We start from the raw sequence: 19,026 nt of genomic DNA, 5'->3' as shown, positions 1-19,026 counted from the left end.
AATTAACTAATGTGTAAAGAAATTTATTTAAAATTAATTCCTAATATTTATTATATCTAACATATTTAATTAATCGATGGAATGTCCTACTATACCATTCATATTGCCATTTTGAATCCTATTTTAAAGCAATAAGGCATTGAGGTTTTTCAGTTAATTCCATAGTCTATTTATTTAATACGCAGAAATAATAGTATAACAATTCCAATTCCGTTAAAAATTACAGGGATACAATTTGAATAATTCTTGAGCATGAATTAAGCTAATTAAATTATCTGCTTTAGATTATACAATACCCGACGTTCGAGTAATCTAATTCATTCACGAAATACTCACACTAAATCTTTAATTACATAATATACATTGACAGATGCATGATTGTCAACTAACTACACACGAATAGAGCTGTCAGTGGTGAAAGAACTATCGGCCCGCGACTTATTGCATAAGCAAATCTAAATAAAGTACTTTCTAAATAAAAACAAAAAAGTCATACGTTGTTTCTACGTTCTCTATAAACGAACTGGTAATTCTGTTTTGTTTTTCTACAGTTATTGGCTGTAGTACAGGAAGAAGCCAGGTCAGCGAGCTTCATGCTAATATACACCTTAAGACATGTAGTGAAGTCTCATTACGGTAGTTCGTTTGAAATTGTTGTCGAGAAACAATTAATAAATGTTGTCACATAGAAAATCATGAACAAAAACCTTTTTTAACCGACTTCAAAAAAGGAGGAGGTTCTCAATTCGACTGTGTTTTTGTTTATGTTTGTTACTTCATAACTTTTGACTGGGTGAATCGATTTTGATGATTCTTTTTTTATTAGAAAGCTGACGCTTCCCGTGTGGTTCGATTTCAATTTAGTCTAGTTCTGATAATGGTATCCATGAGAAAACCATATAAGTCTTAAATTTGCATTAAGTACGTGCGCGACAAATAGATGAATAACTCGAAAACTCAATATCACGCCAACCGATTTCGATGATTATTGTTTTTAGTGTATATTAATTTGTTCTGGAATATCTTTTTTTTTTTACTCCGGTTCACTACTCTCAGTCTTCTTTTACGAAGAAAATAATTAATTGGATGTTGTTTCCATCCGATTGATTATAATCAAAGAGTTTACTTTCAATAAAATATGTAAACATAGGCGGGATGTAAAAATAAAAGAAATGTACACAACACATATTACTGTTTATTGTGTTTACGTTTTAAACAAACAATGTCACACAATTGCGGACCGAGGAATGCAAATGTTGATAAAAGTATGATAATGACTCATTATAATCTTTTTCAACGGAGATTGTAATCGTGAACAAGAAAAAAAAACAAAATGTGTGCAATTCACACGTGTTAGAAGTGAAACCTTCCAAAATTAAAATACAATTATCCTAAACGTCTTAAGTATATGTAAAATTTTGTCATTAGTAAATAATTGTAAGGTAGCGCCCTCTGTGAATTGATATTTTAATTTCACGTATAATCCTAAATTAAAATTCACTACAAGAACTTTCATACACACGTTAGTATTAAAAAATCTCACAGATGGCGCTGTATTAAATAGTATGTATATTTCTGTCTCATTCTTTGCTGGCTTCATCCTACACATTTTTGTATTTGTGTCTCTTACCTGTCGTTTTTTCCGTTGCATCCGGTTTGAAATCACAACGATTCTAAACAAGTTTTCACTTCAAAAATTGTGTTCGAACTAATAATAAGATTAAAACTTTTCAAGAAAACAGTAATACGATCTACCCGGTGTTAAGATGATACTGGAGCCAAACATCCCCAGGCTGTTATTCACCTTGAGGCATGAGTTCGAAGTCACAACATAATTCAAGATAATTGCTTTTTTTTCCTTCCTAAGCTGATAGTTTGAGAGGCTATTTCAGCGTAACCTTATAAGTGAGCTCACTGGGCTCAAACCTGAGATCATTGCTGTATATCAGCTACAAACACGCAATTTGATTTGACCAAAGGCAAAAGGCGACAGTAGGAAAAAGCTATTGCCAGACCGCGTGTATTCACGTATATTTTTTTTTGAAGCAACATTACCGACTCTTAAATAGAAACAGAGAAATCGTATACGCTAAACAATTTTATTGCGTTCGTAAATTGTTTAATAACGTTAGAACATGCATGTGTTTCGTGTTAATAAACCAAGAATATTTAAGATTACTTCGAATTACTCAAAGTCCGATGCCGTGCGATTAGAATTTCATAGTGCACACGTAATTAACGATCGAATGCGGAATTATTGTTTCTGTTTTGTTGTAAAGAGAATTCAGTTAATTAATTTTGTTGCAAGTTGTATTGGGGAAATCTGACCGAATAACTTCATAGCGCACGTACCTTCGAATTGAACTGAAATAGAGTTTTAACGTAAACTAGTGGTCCCCCGGTAGTCGAAGTTTGACTTTAATTAGTTGAAATTATTATTACACTATTATGATTCAATTGTCAAAGACTTATACTTTTAATAGGTTGGGGAAAAAGTTTCTTCGCATTTTTTAAGAAAATTCACAACATTTTTTAATATAGTTTATTTACATTTAACTGAAGTATGTAGGTAACATTTTGTTCGATAACTTTTTGCCATCTTGTAGGTAGGGACATGATCCCATTGCTATAGAATTTTTTGGGATTCTGATCAAAATACCGCGACAATTGATTTTGGCAGTCCCCTAGTGATGTTAACCTGACACTGCCTAAAGAATTCTGAAGATACCGAAACAGGTGGAAATCTGGCGACCCGAAATTATGAGCCTCATGTCTGGGAGACCGCATGATGTGTCCGAAGAAGCTCATAGCTCGTTCCGGATAGATGCCAGAGAGCCTTTTTCGGATATTTAGCTCGCTTAGAATTGACTCGTTATATTTGCATTATCTATATATTAATACGTGAAGCAAAAATTTTGTATCCCTTTTTACGAAAATTGCGCGGACGGAGTATGAAATTTTCTACACTTATAGAGAATATAGAGAAGAAGTGCACGATGCTAATATTTTTTTAAAATAATGCATATAATATACATTAAATCAATAAAGAAAACATTACACACACTATCATGTATTTGACACACACACACATCTATCTACTCTTTGTTTATTGTCAAACTTTTGTTATTGCTTAAAGTCTGTAGTCAAATTGAGAATAGGTTAGTATTCTTTATCTTTAATATTACGAGTATTTGTCTTGGCGAAACCTGTAACAATAGGACCATAATAATGTCGAAACTTATAATTTCAATTAATTATAGTCGAATTTCGACTACTGCGAGACCACTAGTATTATATTAAAAATCATTTAAATTCGAATTCTATAACTAAATACATAAATTGGCATTCAGTATTCCGAATTATACAGAAACACGCATAGAGTATTGATATTTAAATGGCTGATAGATGTCAGCGCGACCACCCGTGCACCATAGATTACTATTCTATGTTGTTTTCATTTAAGATAATCCGACGCGCTCTTCCCAGTTTAATCTAAGCCTTATCCATGACAGAATACGGCACAAAAGGGAATACCTTTACTGAAAATAGTTTTCAACGTATATATTTTATTTTTGTATCGAGTGCATGCGATTGTGTACCATTAGTGGACGTACTGAGGTAAACAAAATACAATACTGGTATCGGTCAAATAAAAGTGTGATAACTTATTGTCCATTACGTAATGTGATTAGAAATAATTTCTTAACGGCCGATATAGTTTTGTAAATAATAATAAATAAATATAACAAATGTTTTGTAACAATGTTTGGCAATAATTATTCAAATGTAAGCAATCAGAAAGATCTTCTGTTGAAAGTGGATTTCGCAAAAAAAAACCCGTGTCATTCATGTCAGTAGGTAAACGAGTGTATTGAAAAACCATAGTTCCTGATTCCAATATGTCGCAACCGTAAAATAGCATAAGACATCAACTCTGTACAGAAAATAATTAAGTAATACATGTACGTATATTATACAATCATTTTGTGTTATAGCTGACCTTATGAATTAATTCAAACATATGAAAAGATAAGTTTTATTTTTGGGTTCCGTAGCGCAGTGGCTAAAAAACCTTTTCCTATTAAGTGACCGGGCTAACCGGGATAATCGGGCCGGGTAGAATTCACAGCGTTAGTGCCGCTACTCACTTTGAGACGTGAGGCCGAATTCGCAATTGTAAAGGTTGTATCTGTGCGGATATACCACATTCTTTTTTTATATTTATTTACTGCTTAGATGGGTGGACGAGCTCACGGCCCACCTGGTGTTAAGTGGTTACTGGAGCCCATAGACATCTACGACGTAAATGCGCCACCCACCTTGAGATATAAGTTCTAAGTTCTCAGTATAGTTACAACGGCTGCCCCACTCCTCAAATCGAAACGCATTACTGCTTCACGACAGAAATAGGCAGCGTGGTGGACCTACCCGTGTGGACTAACAAGAGGTCCTATCACCAGTAATTACGCAACTTAAAAACGTTAAACTTACGAGACAGAATGTAGATAGAAAATTATATATGGTTAAAGTTACACTGTTAAAATTATTGATAAATTTCAGCGCTCTGAGGAATTATTCGAGATGATACCATCAACTCGTTTTTACCATAGCACCGCCCGCCACCGGAGTAGAGTTCATCCATACTACTTGGAGCCACTGCGTTCATCCACAGTGCGTTTCCAGAGGTCTTTTTTGCCACGTACCATCCGGCTTTGGAATGATCTCCCCTCCACGGTGTTTTCCGAGCGCTATGACATGTCCTTCTTCAAACGAAGCTTGTGGAGAGTATTAAGCGGTAGGCAGCGGCTTGGCTCTGCCCCTTGCATTGCTGAAGTCCATAGGCGACGGTAGCCACTCATCATCAGGTGGGTCGTATGCTCGTCTGCCTACAAGGTCAATTAAAAAATTCATAAAGGACATATACACTCCCGAGCTTGACTTAAGCTGGCATTCATTTTGAAGTATCACAGGGCTATTTCATATCAGTAGGCCAGCACTAATAATAATAATAAAAAATATAAGGGACAAGCTACATACGGCTATCTGACATTCATATACGTTTAAATATATACTATTATGTATATAACTGGATATTAAACACACAGACAAAGAGCAATCAATCCAGAACATTTCATAAATCGTTGCAAAAGCTAACTTTACATATATTATGCGCTTCAAGTTATGTAAAATTAAAATAGATTATATACAAAATTTTACGTAATTTCAGATTAACACGTTTGCCGAATGAAACAATAACCCACATTTGGAACTTTTTGGAGTCATCAAGATAAATCGATAATCTATTTCGGTGTTAGCTTTCTAGGTTTCGTTACGTAAATTGTTTTAATTTGTAAGATTAATTACATTGTCATAAAGGTGATAAAGTAGTTATCTACAACAAAACTAAGTTGGCTAAAATAACAAAATATATTATGTAGTTTAAAAACTATAAGAAAATGGTTAAACAGAAAACCAAACTGAGAATTAATTTGATGTTTTTTTATCTTGTAGACACTATAGTATGTAGATATTTCTCATCGTTTCTTGATGCGTGTCCAAATTTTTAAGTTAATCTTGACGTCTTGAAGTCGGTCAAAATGTCATTAAAAGATTCCTTTACATACAAACAAATATACAAATGTCCATACGGAAATAGTAATAGCGTATTAAAAATATTAAACAAAAAGAATACAATAAAACCTCTTTGGTGTTAAAATAAACAAAACATACCGAAGATTCCTGGCGATCATCGAATCGTGTAAGCCGTAGACAATCCGATTCGCTAATGAGCGTTCAGTCGATAATTAAAATTGACAATTTAAACGCGCGTTAACAGATAAATCAGAGATTTGCTTCGGTTAATTATATGCGTTATCCGAATGATCTCACGCACTTTCACGCTGTGCTTTCATGTTGCCGATTTATGAGTAATATCGTTTAAACTCACTTTCCACCAAGGTGTGGTGGATTGTAGTAGTAATATTAAGAACATTTTCTAAATTGTAATGAATCATTACAAACTATAAAATTAATAAGCAAGATTTAATTGATTTAATAAACAAATTGGATTGTTTTGATTTTTGTATTTCTGAATAAAATATTCAGGCATAACATAACATTTCTCCGAATTATTTAATGACATCAAAACCTGAAACTGGTATTACGGATCTAAGCAAAAGTATGGTTCAATCGAAATGATCCGACCGATTTAGAAAGACAAAGGACCGAGAATGACTCCTAAATTATATATGGTCACTAGCTGACCCGGCAGACTTCGTAGTGCCTCAATCGATAAAAAAAAAGACCTAAACTTTTGTATAAAATAAACTTAAAACAAACAAAAGGAATTTTGATATTTATCTACCTTTTAAACCTTCTCTGGACTTCCACAAATAATTCAAGACCAAAATTAGCCAAACCGGTCCAGCCGTTCTCGAGTTTTAGCGAGACTAACGAACAGCGATTCATATTTATATATGTATATAGATTAAAAAAGACCAAACCAGGAACCAAACAAATTAACCACCATAAAATATAGTTGACATATCCACATCACCGTATCGTAATAGACTTACTGTTAACGTTCAATACAGTAAGCGATAATAATATTGCTATCGTTATAGTCCCAACGTCCACAGTTGTTATGCTATTAGTTAACTCATTATTGGAAGGTCTATTGCTTTGGAAAGTCGTAGTCGGTTGATTATTGATCCGTATCTTCAAATCTCTTGATTGCGAGTAAGTTGCGTAATGTCTATGGAAACTGCGTATATGAACGATAGTTTACACTTAATAGTCTTGTTTGTTGACGATGGCTAGTGTTTGTTGATGTTTCTTGGCGTTTCAGTTTCTTTACGACATCACTTCGTTTCTGGAATTTTCGTTGCTACTTATCATTTGGCGTTGATGGTATGTTTAAAAAAATATAAATTATTTTTTTTACTGGTGGTAGGACCTCTTGTGAGTCCGCGCGGGTAGGTACCACCACCCTACCTATTTCTGCCGTGAAGCAGTAATGCGTTTCGGTTTGAAGGGTGGGGCAGCCGTTGTAACTACACTTGAGACCTTAGAACTTATATCTCAAGGTGGGTGGCGCATTTACGTTGTAGATGTCTATGGGCTTCACTAACCACTTAACACCAGGTGGGCTGTGAGCTCGTCTACCCATCTAAGCAATAAAAAGAAAGAAAAAAAACTACTATACTTTTACGGTTTAATCTCGCTAACGTTTTATTTATTTATTGACACCATATTCTAATGTCGATGATAAATAATGCTGTGGTCGTGACCATGAAAGCTGTGAAGTATCTGAAACGTTGGAAATATTGAAATGAAAATTATAAACGTGAGATTAAGTGGTAAAGTTAGTTTTAATTATGTCTACAAGCAGAGAACACCGAGGCAAATATAAGTTTTTTTTTTTTATGATTGAAAGATTTCTTGTGGCCCGGAGACATTCCAGCTTCACTAGGACAGATGGGCGAGCAAAGGCTTAGCCAGGAGGGGTGGGATTTGCTAACAAATGCCCGAGCGCCTCCGAGGGAGACCTTACAACTCAAGAGCAATTGCTTCGCGAATGAATCTACTACAGGATCGGAATCGCGACCCACTGAGAAGATCCGGCGAGAAACTCAGCGGGCTGATGCATGGGTTAGGTTGCACGTCGACCTTTTTGTCGAGTTCGACGAGTACGGTTACTGGGGTTCCTCAGCCTGCTCCTAGTGTTAGAGCTGAAGGTATCTAATGCAAGAGTTATTGGATCTGATGGATCCGTAAGGACGAAATATAAGATCATTTACGAAGCGTTTTAAACAGTTATTGCGAGTTGTAGATAAAGGTTTTATAGACCCACAACTAAATATGTTGCTCTTAACTTATATCATAGGCAGGAATATTAGAAGCCGATTCACTGTTGGTGTGTGAAATGTACATTCCAAATATTTATTATGAATCGTTTAAAAATAGCAACTTAGATAGCATTTTTAAATTATCGGTAGAATATCGTGGTACCGGTTTAATAGTTGAAGCTTGAAGCATAAATTTTAAGATAACTTCGCTTACCGGGTTTGTTTTGCATCCTACCCACACAGCTGCAAAATAAATATGCAAAGACTTAACAGGTTTCAGGTTGGTTGAGCTATAGTGTAAGATTCTTAAAGAAAGGCACATTCAAATCTAGATAGCATTGAATCGGTCGGCACATTATTTAGGTTTCCTATTTTTTGTTTTTCAATCGTTTAAGGCTCCTCTTTTGATCTATGCAAATTCCACAAGAATAATATGAGTTTATTATTGTTATTTTTAAAATATGTTCGCTAAGCTACCGTCAAATTCACTAAAATTTTATTAAAAAATTTAGAATTTTCTTAATACTGTACAATCTGTAATGGTAATATGTGTTCTATAATATTCATGAAAATCTTTGCGCGTTTTATTTATTTATCTATGCATAATTCATTTTCTCCAAATAGTTAATCAAACTAATCGACTTGTATAATAAATATTTTGGTTATAACGAATCCAATGTACCATTTTACGCTTAAAACGGTAGATACATTGTTGTGTGACGGATGCATACGAGCTCAGAATTCAAATGTTTCCCTTCACTGTATATCCGGTATTAAATAGTGTATTTATTCACAAAAAAAGCGTGGACTAAAATATATGTTGATTGATGTCCGTTACGAAGGATTTTATAGAGAGGTAAGGGGTGTTCATTCTTTTTTCTCCTACCTATGCTGATAGCCTTGCGAGGCTATTTCAGCTTCACGCTGAATGGGCTCTGACCGGAAGTGTTGCTAACACTGGCCCTAGCAAGAGCAGTACAGAACATGTCTAATGTCTACGGGCTTGGATGACCACACAATACCAGATGGGCCCTGAGCTTTTCCATTCATAAAAGCAACAAAAAAACACAACGAAACTGAGAAACTAGGTCAAAGGAATTCAAAAGTTTCAAAATTGTTCACACACTTGCTTTACAAACGAGTGGAACTTTACAAGTAATCAATTCATAGTCACGTAGTTTGGCAACAGAGCCCTTGCTCGAGCAATATTGTTGCCAACAGATTAAAGTAATCTTTGATTAATAGTTTTATTGCAATATCTATGTCACAAAGACATCGCCCTGTCATGGTCCACAAATCTGAGAAACAAGTATAAAATTGCAGATGATTTCGCGTATCCAGTTGCTCGCCCACCGTGACCGATCTGGGCTTCTTGCACTTGTCACGTTTTTATCTTCACGCCGTGTTGCTCCCATGATTGCAGGTTCAGATGTTTTCAAGGTCTATATGTTTTCTCTAGATGGCCACATAGTTTAACTTCTATTTTTATAGAGATATTTAATGTTATTCTGTTTGTTCACGTCAAAGTTTCAAATCATATTAAAGGTAGGCAGCGCGGTAGGCAGTGGCTTGGCTCTGACCCTGGCATTGCTGAAGTCCGTGGGCGACGGTAACCACTCACCGTCAGGTGGACGGTATGCTCACTTGCCTACAAGGGAAAAAAGAAAAAAAACTCTAACTCTTTTCAGTGTTCTTCTTCTTCTCCTCAATCGGTTCATACTTGGTATAAAGATTATGATTGTCATGTAGTGTGCCAGTGGGCAGAATTAACGCTTCTTAAGACTTCTTGCCATGACTCTTTGCTGCACTTTAGGGGAAACTCCCACTATAGTTCTGATTTTATTTTTCCCTACATATTTACTGGTAGCATAAAGGACTATTCAAGCTACGCGGGGACCGATAGGTGAACTCACGAGCTCAACCTGAGACAGCTTGCTAACACTAGCACTTGCAAGAGCAGTACCTCCCAGGATGTACCACCGGATCGTAATCACAACCCACTGATAAAATCTGGCATTCTGATATCGTCACTCCATTGGGTTGGCGACTAATCGTCCGTGTTACTACAGGCTTACTATTTCTAAATGTATGAAATCTGACATCAGTTGACGCCTAATCAAACCGAACATTGAAAGTGATAATCTAATAGAATTTTAGGCGATAAATCTTAAAGTGTAACAAGTGTTACAAGTTTTAATAATTTTAAATTCACAATTAACACGAATTTATTTTGGCTGATGAAATAATTTCATTGTTAAATTTACTCTCTAGTTTTATTAATACAGTATTTCATTTTGGTTCGTTAAACCGACGAAGGCCCCGAAGCCATCATTAGGTCTACAAAACTCATCATTAACAGCTCCGAGGTTTCACCTTCGACATCTTTAAGCGATTATTCAAGATAATTATGTACAGTTTAATGCCATACTTTACTTTCTATGATTATTCTTGTAATAAATGTAGAATATCATCGTTACTAAAATTTTAAATTTGTCGATTTGTCGAAGTGATATACATAGTATTTTTTTAATTGCTTAGATGGGTGGACGTGCTCACAGCCCACCTGGTGTTAAGTGTTTACTGGAGCCCATAGACATCTACAACGTAAATGCGCCACCCACCTTGAGATATAAGTTCTAAGGTCTCAGTATAGTTACAACGGCTGCCCCACCCTTCAAACGGAAACGCATTACTGCTTCACGGCAGAAATAGGCAGGGCGGTGGTACCCACCCGCGCGGACTCACAAGAGGTCCTACCACCAGTAATTACGCAAATTACAATTTTGCGGGTTTGATTTTTATTACACGATGTTATTCCTACACCGTGGAAGTCAATCGTGAACATTTGTTGAGTACGTATTTCATTAGAAAAATTGGTACTCGCCTGAGATTCGAACATCGGTGCATCGCTCAACACGAGTGCACCGGACGTCTTATCCTTTAGGCCACGACGACTTCAAAAATGTATGTATGCATGTACGTACATAAAGATACGTAAATATTTGTTGCAAATATATACATATATTAATATTAGACTATGCAAAGAGAGAGCGATTGCTGACATATGGTATCGTACAAAGACGGTTGATATTTATATTGTACAAAAAATATATATAATGGTAAACTGTACGGAATCAATATCTCGCTGTTTGAATTGTAATTGTTTTTTTTATAACTTGTATTATTAAATACACGCAGCGGCTAACCCTAATTACCTCCAATACTTACATACTTAAAAATCATTAATTTAAATTTTCCGTAAATATTGGGGGCTTACGTGTAAAAGGCGTCTTACAACTTTCACCTGTCCTAAGTTTGCATGCGTACATTTTGAAATTGACAATTGTAGATTACGAGTAGTATGTGTATTACAATAATGAATGATTCAAAATCAGGAGTATAAGACTTTTCCTTATCTCGATTGAAAGACTATAATTCTTAGATCGATGATTTAATGAAATGTTGTTCTAAAAATGGTCGCCTACAAATCTATAATAGAAATTTTTTAAGCTAATATGGAATCTTTCAATTTGAAATAAATAATAACTTTATATAATAATAATAAATAACCTCTAATATCATTATGGATGTGATATATCGCCTGTGGACAAAATACAACAACAAGGTACAGCCGTAATAAAATCGCGGTTAAATTAGATTTTTAATTCCAGCCTCAATGGTAATAAATAATACCGCACCTGGACTAGAGTTTTTCTCCTGTGCTATGAGTACTGGAAATATACATAGAAGACGACAACAAGAACACGGCTTATTTCCTCTTCTTGTTTTGTTAACTGATACATCAAACGTCAGTTTTATTTCGTCGCCCAAGCTTAGTTTCAAGTAATATTAAACTTAAAATACTGTTAGCTGAAGTTGCAAACACATCTAATCTCAAAAACCGCTAAGTTAGCCAATGCTAGAGAGAACTGATTTAACTATAACTATAGTCAAATAAATAGAATATCTTGTAAAAAGCTGAATCGCGTTCGATAATCTTAAGAAAGCATGTTCATACATAGATCGTCAATTATAATATTTTATATTAAGAATTTTATTTCAGAAAAAGAAATACTCCAAATTAAAGTTGTAATTTTTTTTGTTTCAGCCCTGCTTTGGTTGCGAATTCTGACTTGGAATTTTTCCGTAAGTTTATTTAATGATTCTTTGTTTCATTCTATATGGGTATTACTGCTAAAATTAACCGATTTCTCTTACAGGATTAGCATTCACATTTTAACATTAGCATGACATTTTTACATTAACATGACATTAGCATTCGAATGTAAATTCCATAATAAAAATAAGATCCATTCTTCAAGTTGACCATGCTAAAAGATTATATAAGTTTCGACTTCTCTTCTAAATTTAAAATCTCGGTCGTTCACAGAATGAATCACTGATTTTTCAATGCTAAAAAAATCAGTCTTGCATTAGTAAATTTGTTCTAACTAAGTTCTTTGTTCCATTATTTAAGGCCTAGTTTTGGTTGATCTCATATGAAACGGTAATAACAATTTGTTTGGTAATAAAATACCAATAATTACAAAGCTATTGACCGTAATGAGTTTTAGAATGCTGCACTACCTTCGTTGAAGGTTGATTGAACTTAATGTTTTTTGTTTTGTTAGTATCTAGAATTGGTATAGACAGAATTGCTGTTATTTCATTGGGATTTTTGTCTGGTGTTTCAAGTTTCGCCATGACTTTCAAATTGTGTTGTCTTTTTGGCTCCGTATATAGTGTATGTTTAATACTGTTTATGATATATCTGATTATAGCTAGCTGTATCTATATAATCTCTTATTTAATGATTAACCGATTTTTTTTAATTATAATAAAAAATTAAAAATCTCTACCGAAAAAAAAAATGGCCAAAATTCCTAACTTCAAATAGAGAATGTAATTTATTCCCTAACACCTGATTGAACGTTGCATCAATGTCTACACATTTAGAAGTATAAATTAAGCTGATGATAATTACCAAATATAGATGCTAGCTTTGGATGGTTTCTATATTTTTACCATACATTATTTTCTTATATAACAATTCATTTGAGTAAATTAAAGTACATAGTTGCATGTTACACACGATTACACTCGAAAACGTGTGAAATGTAAACATTCTAGAAAGCAGGCTTCAGTTGACAAACGCTTTCACTTCAGTTACACGATTTTTAACTCTATTCCTAGATGGATTGAAGCAAAAGTTACGTCGGGTTAGGTTTGCAGAGTCGATGGCTTTCGGATCCTTACTTTGTTTATCTGGACGCAAGTTTCTTTCATACTTAATGAGCGGTTAGTTGTAATGAGTTTTTAGTGTAGCAAATGACCAGATAAGCACATCTCCAACGTGGTACTAGATTACACGGGCAAACAATACGGGAGTATTCTATTTAAAATTTGATAGGTGGGCCGATGAGACGTTGGGATAGGAATGTGCTGAGTGGACGGGTTAGGTAATCAAGTATGCAGAAAGGGGTACATGGGATGGTTATAACAGTGCGAATCAATTCAATTATATGATCAAACTCATTTAGCTCTTACGACTTCAGCGGCGTTTTCCAATGTGCAATAGCCGCCAAAATAAGTATAAGATATAGCTCCATTAAACATATAGGATGAAGATGAGGCCAATGTTATGAAACTTTCTAAAGCTTGATTAAGTTATCGCAATTCACACGCGACAAGTTCACGACTGCGCCTTGGCATAGATATGACTATTTGTACATATATGTTAGAAACCTTGATTGGACCTTGATTACTTTCTATGAATTCATTGTGTGTGTGTGTGTTTAATAATAAGCTTTTATCATGAGCTATAGAAAAAATCTATTTGATTAACAGAATTTCATTTGACTAACAGTGAGATCATTTTTGAAAAAAAAAAAATCTACTTAAAAACGAAAGATTACAATGAGCCTCTGTAAACTCTAAAGTACTAGAACAGTACGTTTATCATTGTGCAAACAATTTCAAAGATTGTTGAAGTTCAACACTTAACCATACACCGGTACATAATCCTCTTAGTAACGTCGTATTATCATAGATCGAGATAACCTTCGTTAATTAATTTAAAGTATCTTAACGAGTCGGACTTGCAAATTGTTTGGGATAATTTGCAGTGTTATAGTTGATGCAAAACATTCAACAAGATTTTACACAATATTAAAATGTTCTTTTTAAAAGGCACATGCTAATGCATCGGTATTTATTTAGAGGCTTTTTTGAACTTTCGAGTAATAATTTTAAGCACAAAATACAAAATTATCGTTAATGTGTATTTGTTTTATGGGGTACTCATTTTTAGTGTTGATTCTTTAGATAATTATTTATAGCGATGACTGCAACAGCCTACAGTTAAAATTACATAGTACGTAGCATTGAAGCTGATATTGTTGTTTGAAAACGGCTGTTTAAAAAATAATGTTAAACAGATAGATGCCAAAAGTGTAAGGTGCAAAAGATAAGTGTAAAAGATGACTAATTTTGTATGGTACATGACTTATTTAATTCGTGTTCATGATCGATTTCCCCGATATAGGAAATATAATAAAAATAATCAAAATCTTACTTAAAAAAAATTACTTAAAAATCTTACTTACTTATACTATAATAAACATATAAGTATAATAAAAATTGGACTAGTGTCATGGCGTGGCTTAAGGTCACATGGAGAGCTACTACCATTCAGCCTATCACTGCCCCAAAGCAGTCATGCGTTCCTATTTGAAGGTTGGGGCAGCCTTAAAACAATTGGGACTTTGACCTCATGTCTCAAGTTACATGTCGGTATTCACGATACTTTATATTCTATACTAATATTATAAAGAGGAAAGATTTGTTTGTTTGTATTGAATAGGTTCCAAAATTGCTGTACCGATTTAAAAAATTCGTTCACTGTTTGGAAGCTACACTATTCCCGAGTGATATAGGCTATATATAACCTTTGTTGAAAAAAATTAGGGATCCTTACTAAAACTCCAATAATGTAACCTAAGGTGTAAAAAAAATCATCTAAAATATTCTTTACATCGCATGCCCTGCGAAAACTATTTTATGTCGCAATAAGTGTTCTTTTATTTAAAAAAATAAAACAACTTCAAATATCGTTGAAATTTTTGATTAACACCCGAGCGGAGCCGGCGCAGGCCGCTAGTTAACTTACATAGTTTATGTTGTTTCTCAAATTAAAAATTTTACTTAAATTTTAATCAGCTAATTTAATAATATGTTGTATTAGATCCGCATAAGATTCACTTTTCTTGTTTAACATTCACGCGACGAGGAGAAAACAATTGTATTGTCAGCACACGTATTATTATGTGTGTACTTTCACACAAGTTTCGTTCGAAAATTTCGCATTCTTGACCTAGCAGATCCTGTTTCGTTCTTCAACTAAAGTATGATCATAAGAAATACATTAATTTATTGGAATTATCAATGCAAATTGGTAAAGAAAGAGTTTCTCATTTAAGAAAAGGAAATAGAAATTGAACATTCCTTTATCTATAATAAGTTCCACTTTCCATCTGAATTTTTTTACAAGAAATATGTACATGCTGTGTTTTATACGTGACCTTAAAGCCTTCCTTTTGAAAAAATATTCCTGTACCAGGAGTGTTTAACTTTAAATTTACTGGTCACCGTCCTCACCGAACCCGTCGCCTGCGAGGAAGGGTTCGACGAGTAAATTAATCCATAGACACAGCTCACAGAGTTTCTCGCCGGATTTTCTCAATGAGTCGCGTTTCCGATCCGTTGGTAGATTCTGGGAAGCACTGCTCTTCCTTGGACCTGTGTTAGCAACACTCCGGCTTGAGCCCCGTGAGCTCACCTACACGTCAAGGAGAAGCTGAAATAGCCTCTCAAGGCTAACAGTATAGTTAGGAAAAAAAAATTAAAGTCTATTATTGTGATACCACCTTATAATACCAATATGAATATTAAACAATTCAAACACATTCGAACTAACGTCGGATCTTTAAAGAATGTGTTAAAAACATGCATAGATAGTATAGCCAACTTGTAAAACGTACAGTGAGTGAGATTCAAGGTTTCAGTCGACCTCAGTCAGGTGGCACACTTGTTCACCGCCTACGTTCACGCAAATCTTTTGTCGTGAACCTAGTATTATTATTTATTATACTATACTATATATTATTAGTATTACTTGTTAGTACATTCCATAACTTAATTCATATTTGTACTATCATCATTACTGGTGGTAGGAGCTCTTGTGAGTCCGCACGGGTAAGCCTATTTCAGCCGTGAAGCAGTAATGCGTTTCGGTTTGAAGGGTGGGGCAACCGTTGTAACTATACTGAAACCTTAGAACTCTATCTCAAGGTGGGTGGCGGCATTTACGATATAGATGTCTATAGTCTCCGGTAACCACTTAACACCAGATGGGCTGTGAGCTCGTCCACCCATCTATGCAATAAAAAAACAAAAGTTCGGCCTTATTTAATTTTTACAAAGAAAGGAATACAGTTACAATTTCGTAGTCTAAACTAACTGTTCATATTGAAACAATACCGATAAGAAAACCCCTATAGTGTTTGAAGGAACAGTTACATTTCAATTTCGAATTTCACAACAAAGTCGGACACGTTCAACTTATTAATATGTTTAATTTTAATGATTTATTATTTATATGAAAGAGACTTTTTCGTTTTCTTATTAGTTAGTTTTATTATTGTGTCAAAATGATAAAATATTTCGTAATTAAAGTCGGAAATCGAAAAACCAAACTAGTAAAAGTTACATTAAGTCCTATTAAAAAACATTTTAGCTCCTCTTTCTAGAGGTTAGTTTGGTACAACATCTATTTCCTTGTTTGATTCGGTTTAACTAACATCTCGACAACTGGTTGCCTTGGCGACGTTGATTACTTCAGATCTATGATCGGTAAAGATACTAGTATAAATATTACTACTATAGATACTACTATAAAGTGAAGATACTATGGAAGATGATGCACTAGCATTAGCACCTCGAGGTCACCAGGGTCATATATCCGTATCTTCTGATTCATAACCGGTATCTAGCTTAGTCATTTATAGCATTACTATGGTGGGTAGTCTAACGTTGAAAAAACAAGTGAGCATCCCTATTGTTCTTTGAATTTTATCTACGATCATACTGTGTAGGCTTGTAAGTCGAAACGAGTTTTCGGTTTTATGTTTTGGTACAGTCGTGCTCAAACGACAATAGAGGTATTGCAGCTATGGAATAAGCTTTTGATAAATTGAAATGGTTATATAATTTACAAATCAATTTACATACGCTGCTCTATGGATGATACCATTTGTAGTAATAGTAAGGTCGTGTTATATTGATGATGTATCGTCTTATATTGAGGCGTTTTAAGTATTGTTTGCATTCCAGTATGACGTGTGTAAATATAACAAAAACACGTTTAATAATCTGTTAATGCTTTAACTTAAGATAAGGTGGATTTTTAGTGTTACATACACAAAAAAAAATTAATGTATGAATATAATTAAAATAGTCTTTCACTTAAATTTATAGGGTGTATTGTGAGGCCGCATATGATGGAACGTTGTCGTGAAAAGTTCCGTCAATTAAACAATGCTCCAATATAAGTTGGGTAGTTATTGAGATTTCCTTTTTCAAAACAGTAATATGGACCTCCTGCGCATATATACCCCATATCAATAGATCAGTTTTAAAGGGTAAGTATTCTAAATTATATTCTTACGAGATGATTAAATTAGCCAATGAAATGATTTTAATGGTAGTCTGACCCGTGAATATAAATTTTTATTATTACCAGATGCTACACGGTGTTAAGATGAGGGGCGATAAGGGACGATACATTCTATTTTGGAATTGTAGTAGTATGTACTAATTTTGAATTTGAATTTCACTGTAATTCATATTTGTCACTGGTCGGTAGTTAGGTAAATATTGGTATAAATTTATATATTTTAACAATTTGGTCGACGAGCGTCCCTTTATTACTATTTTTCGAGGCAGGTAGGTGTGTCCGGAACTTTAATGATACAGGTTCGAATTTCGATCGCGTGCTCGAAGTTTCGGTATTTTAATACGATGATGTTACGATATATTTTTTTTGTTATCTCATTTAATGCTTCAGGTTTTTCGATAAGTATTTTTGGGCATGACGGTATTCGTGCTTAAGAGATTATTGGTGGGTGATTTTGGTTTGAGATATATGTTCTAAGGTCTCAAATATAGTTACAACGGCTACCCCACTCTTTAAACCGAAATGCATTACTGCTGGTACCTATCCGCGTGGACTCACAAGAGGTCCTACCACCAGTAAACTTTGACTTTAGGGATTCTTCTTTTTTCTTTACCTATTTGCTCTAAATGATCGCGTCAACAAGTACACAAGAAAGGCCGTGGTACGTCAGGTCTTTTGAAGCGCACCACCACCTGAAATGATGAACACGACCACTCTGCCAAGAGTGAAAACGACTGAGAAAAATTCACTGGTGGACTAAAAGGCTATTCCAGATACGCTGTGACTGGTAGATGAGCTCACGGGGCTCAATCTTAAATAATGCTCTAACAAGAAAGAAATTCAATAAGGCATTAAAACTGAAACGGATACTGTGAATAAATTTAGCGATAAAAGATATCAAAGTCCAATGATGTCAAAGCAAAAACCATTGAAAACCATAATTCTAAAATTTGACAGCAAAAGGTACGGATGACATGTAGATGGTAGATGGATAAAAGCAAAGCATTAAAAATGGCAGGTTTATAGAAATATGCAATTATTATACACGGGGACTGCTTATTGAAATGGATGTCCCTGACTCTGAATAATATCATGAGGTATACAGGAACAGGCGATGCCATTTTATGGTATACAAATTTCCTAGTCAGATACCAATGGATCTTCTTTCATTACTTATCTTATTACTTCGATCTCTTATCTGAAGGTGGGTGGCGACATTCACGTCTTGATATGGACTAAGCCATAAAAACTTAAAACCAGATGAACTATCAGTTTGTGCTATAAATAAAATAAAAACAGTCATATTAAATCGGATAATGTTATTAATATGATAAGTGCAGTCATAAGCGTATCATTTCAATGTATTTTAGATGTTATTTTTTGGATATGAAATTACCTACTATTTTTATTTTTTTTATTGCTTAGATGGGTGGACGAGCTCACAGC

The 19,026-nt window shown here is 34.4% G+C and overlaps 1 protein-coding gene across 14 annotated transcripts in view; it reads left to right on the top strand.

Moving 5' to 3' along the window:
• The window catches only part of LOC101746345 (uncharacterized), a 104,375-nt gene that overhangs the window by 3,949 nt on the left and 81,400 nt on the right, over positions 1 to 19,026 (top strand). For 8 of the 14 annotated variants that reach the window (XM_012692787.4, XM_062673011.1, XM_062673014.1 and 5 more), the window contains exon 2: positions 11,956 to 11,993. The exons of 4 other annotated variants lie outside the window; for them this stretch is intronic. The gene's annotated coding sequence lies outside the window, so the exon portion shown is untranslated. Of the gene's footprint in view, positions 1 to 11,955; positions 12,017 to 19,026 lie in introns of all 14 variants that reach the window. 2 more of the 14 variants (XM_062673015.1, XM_062673008.1) reach the window with 1 other exon arrangement.

Source organism: Bombyx mori, chromosome 16 (assembly GCF_030269925.1).
Source record: "Bombyx mori chromosome 16, ASM3026992v2".
In the NCBI taxonomy this organism is placed as follows: Eukaryota; Metazoa; Arthropoda; class Insecta; order Lepidoptera; family Bombycidae; genus Bombyx; species Bombyx mori.
This window is presented reverse-complemented; position numbering and strand designations above follow the sequence as displayed.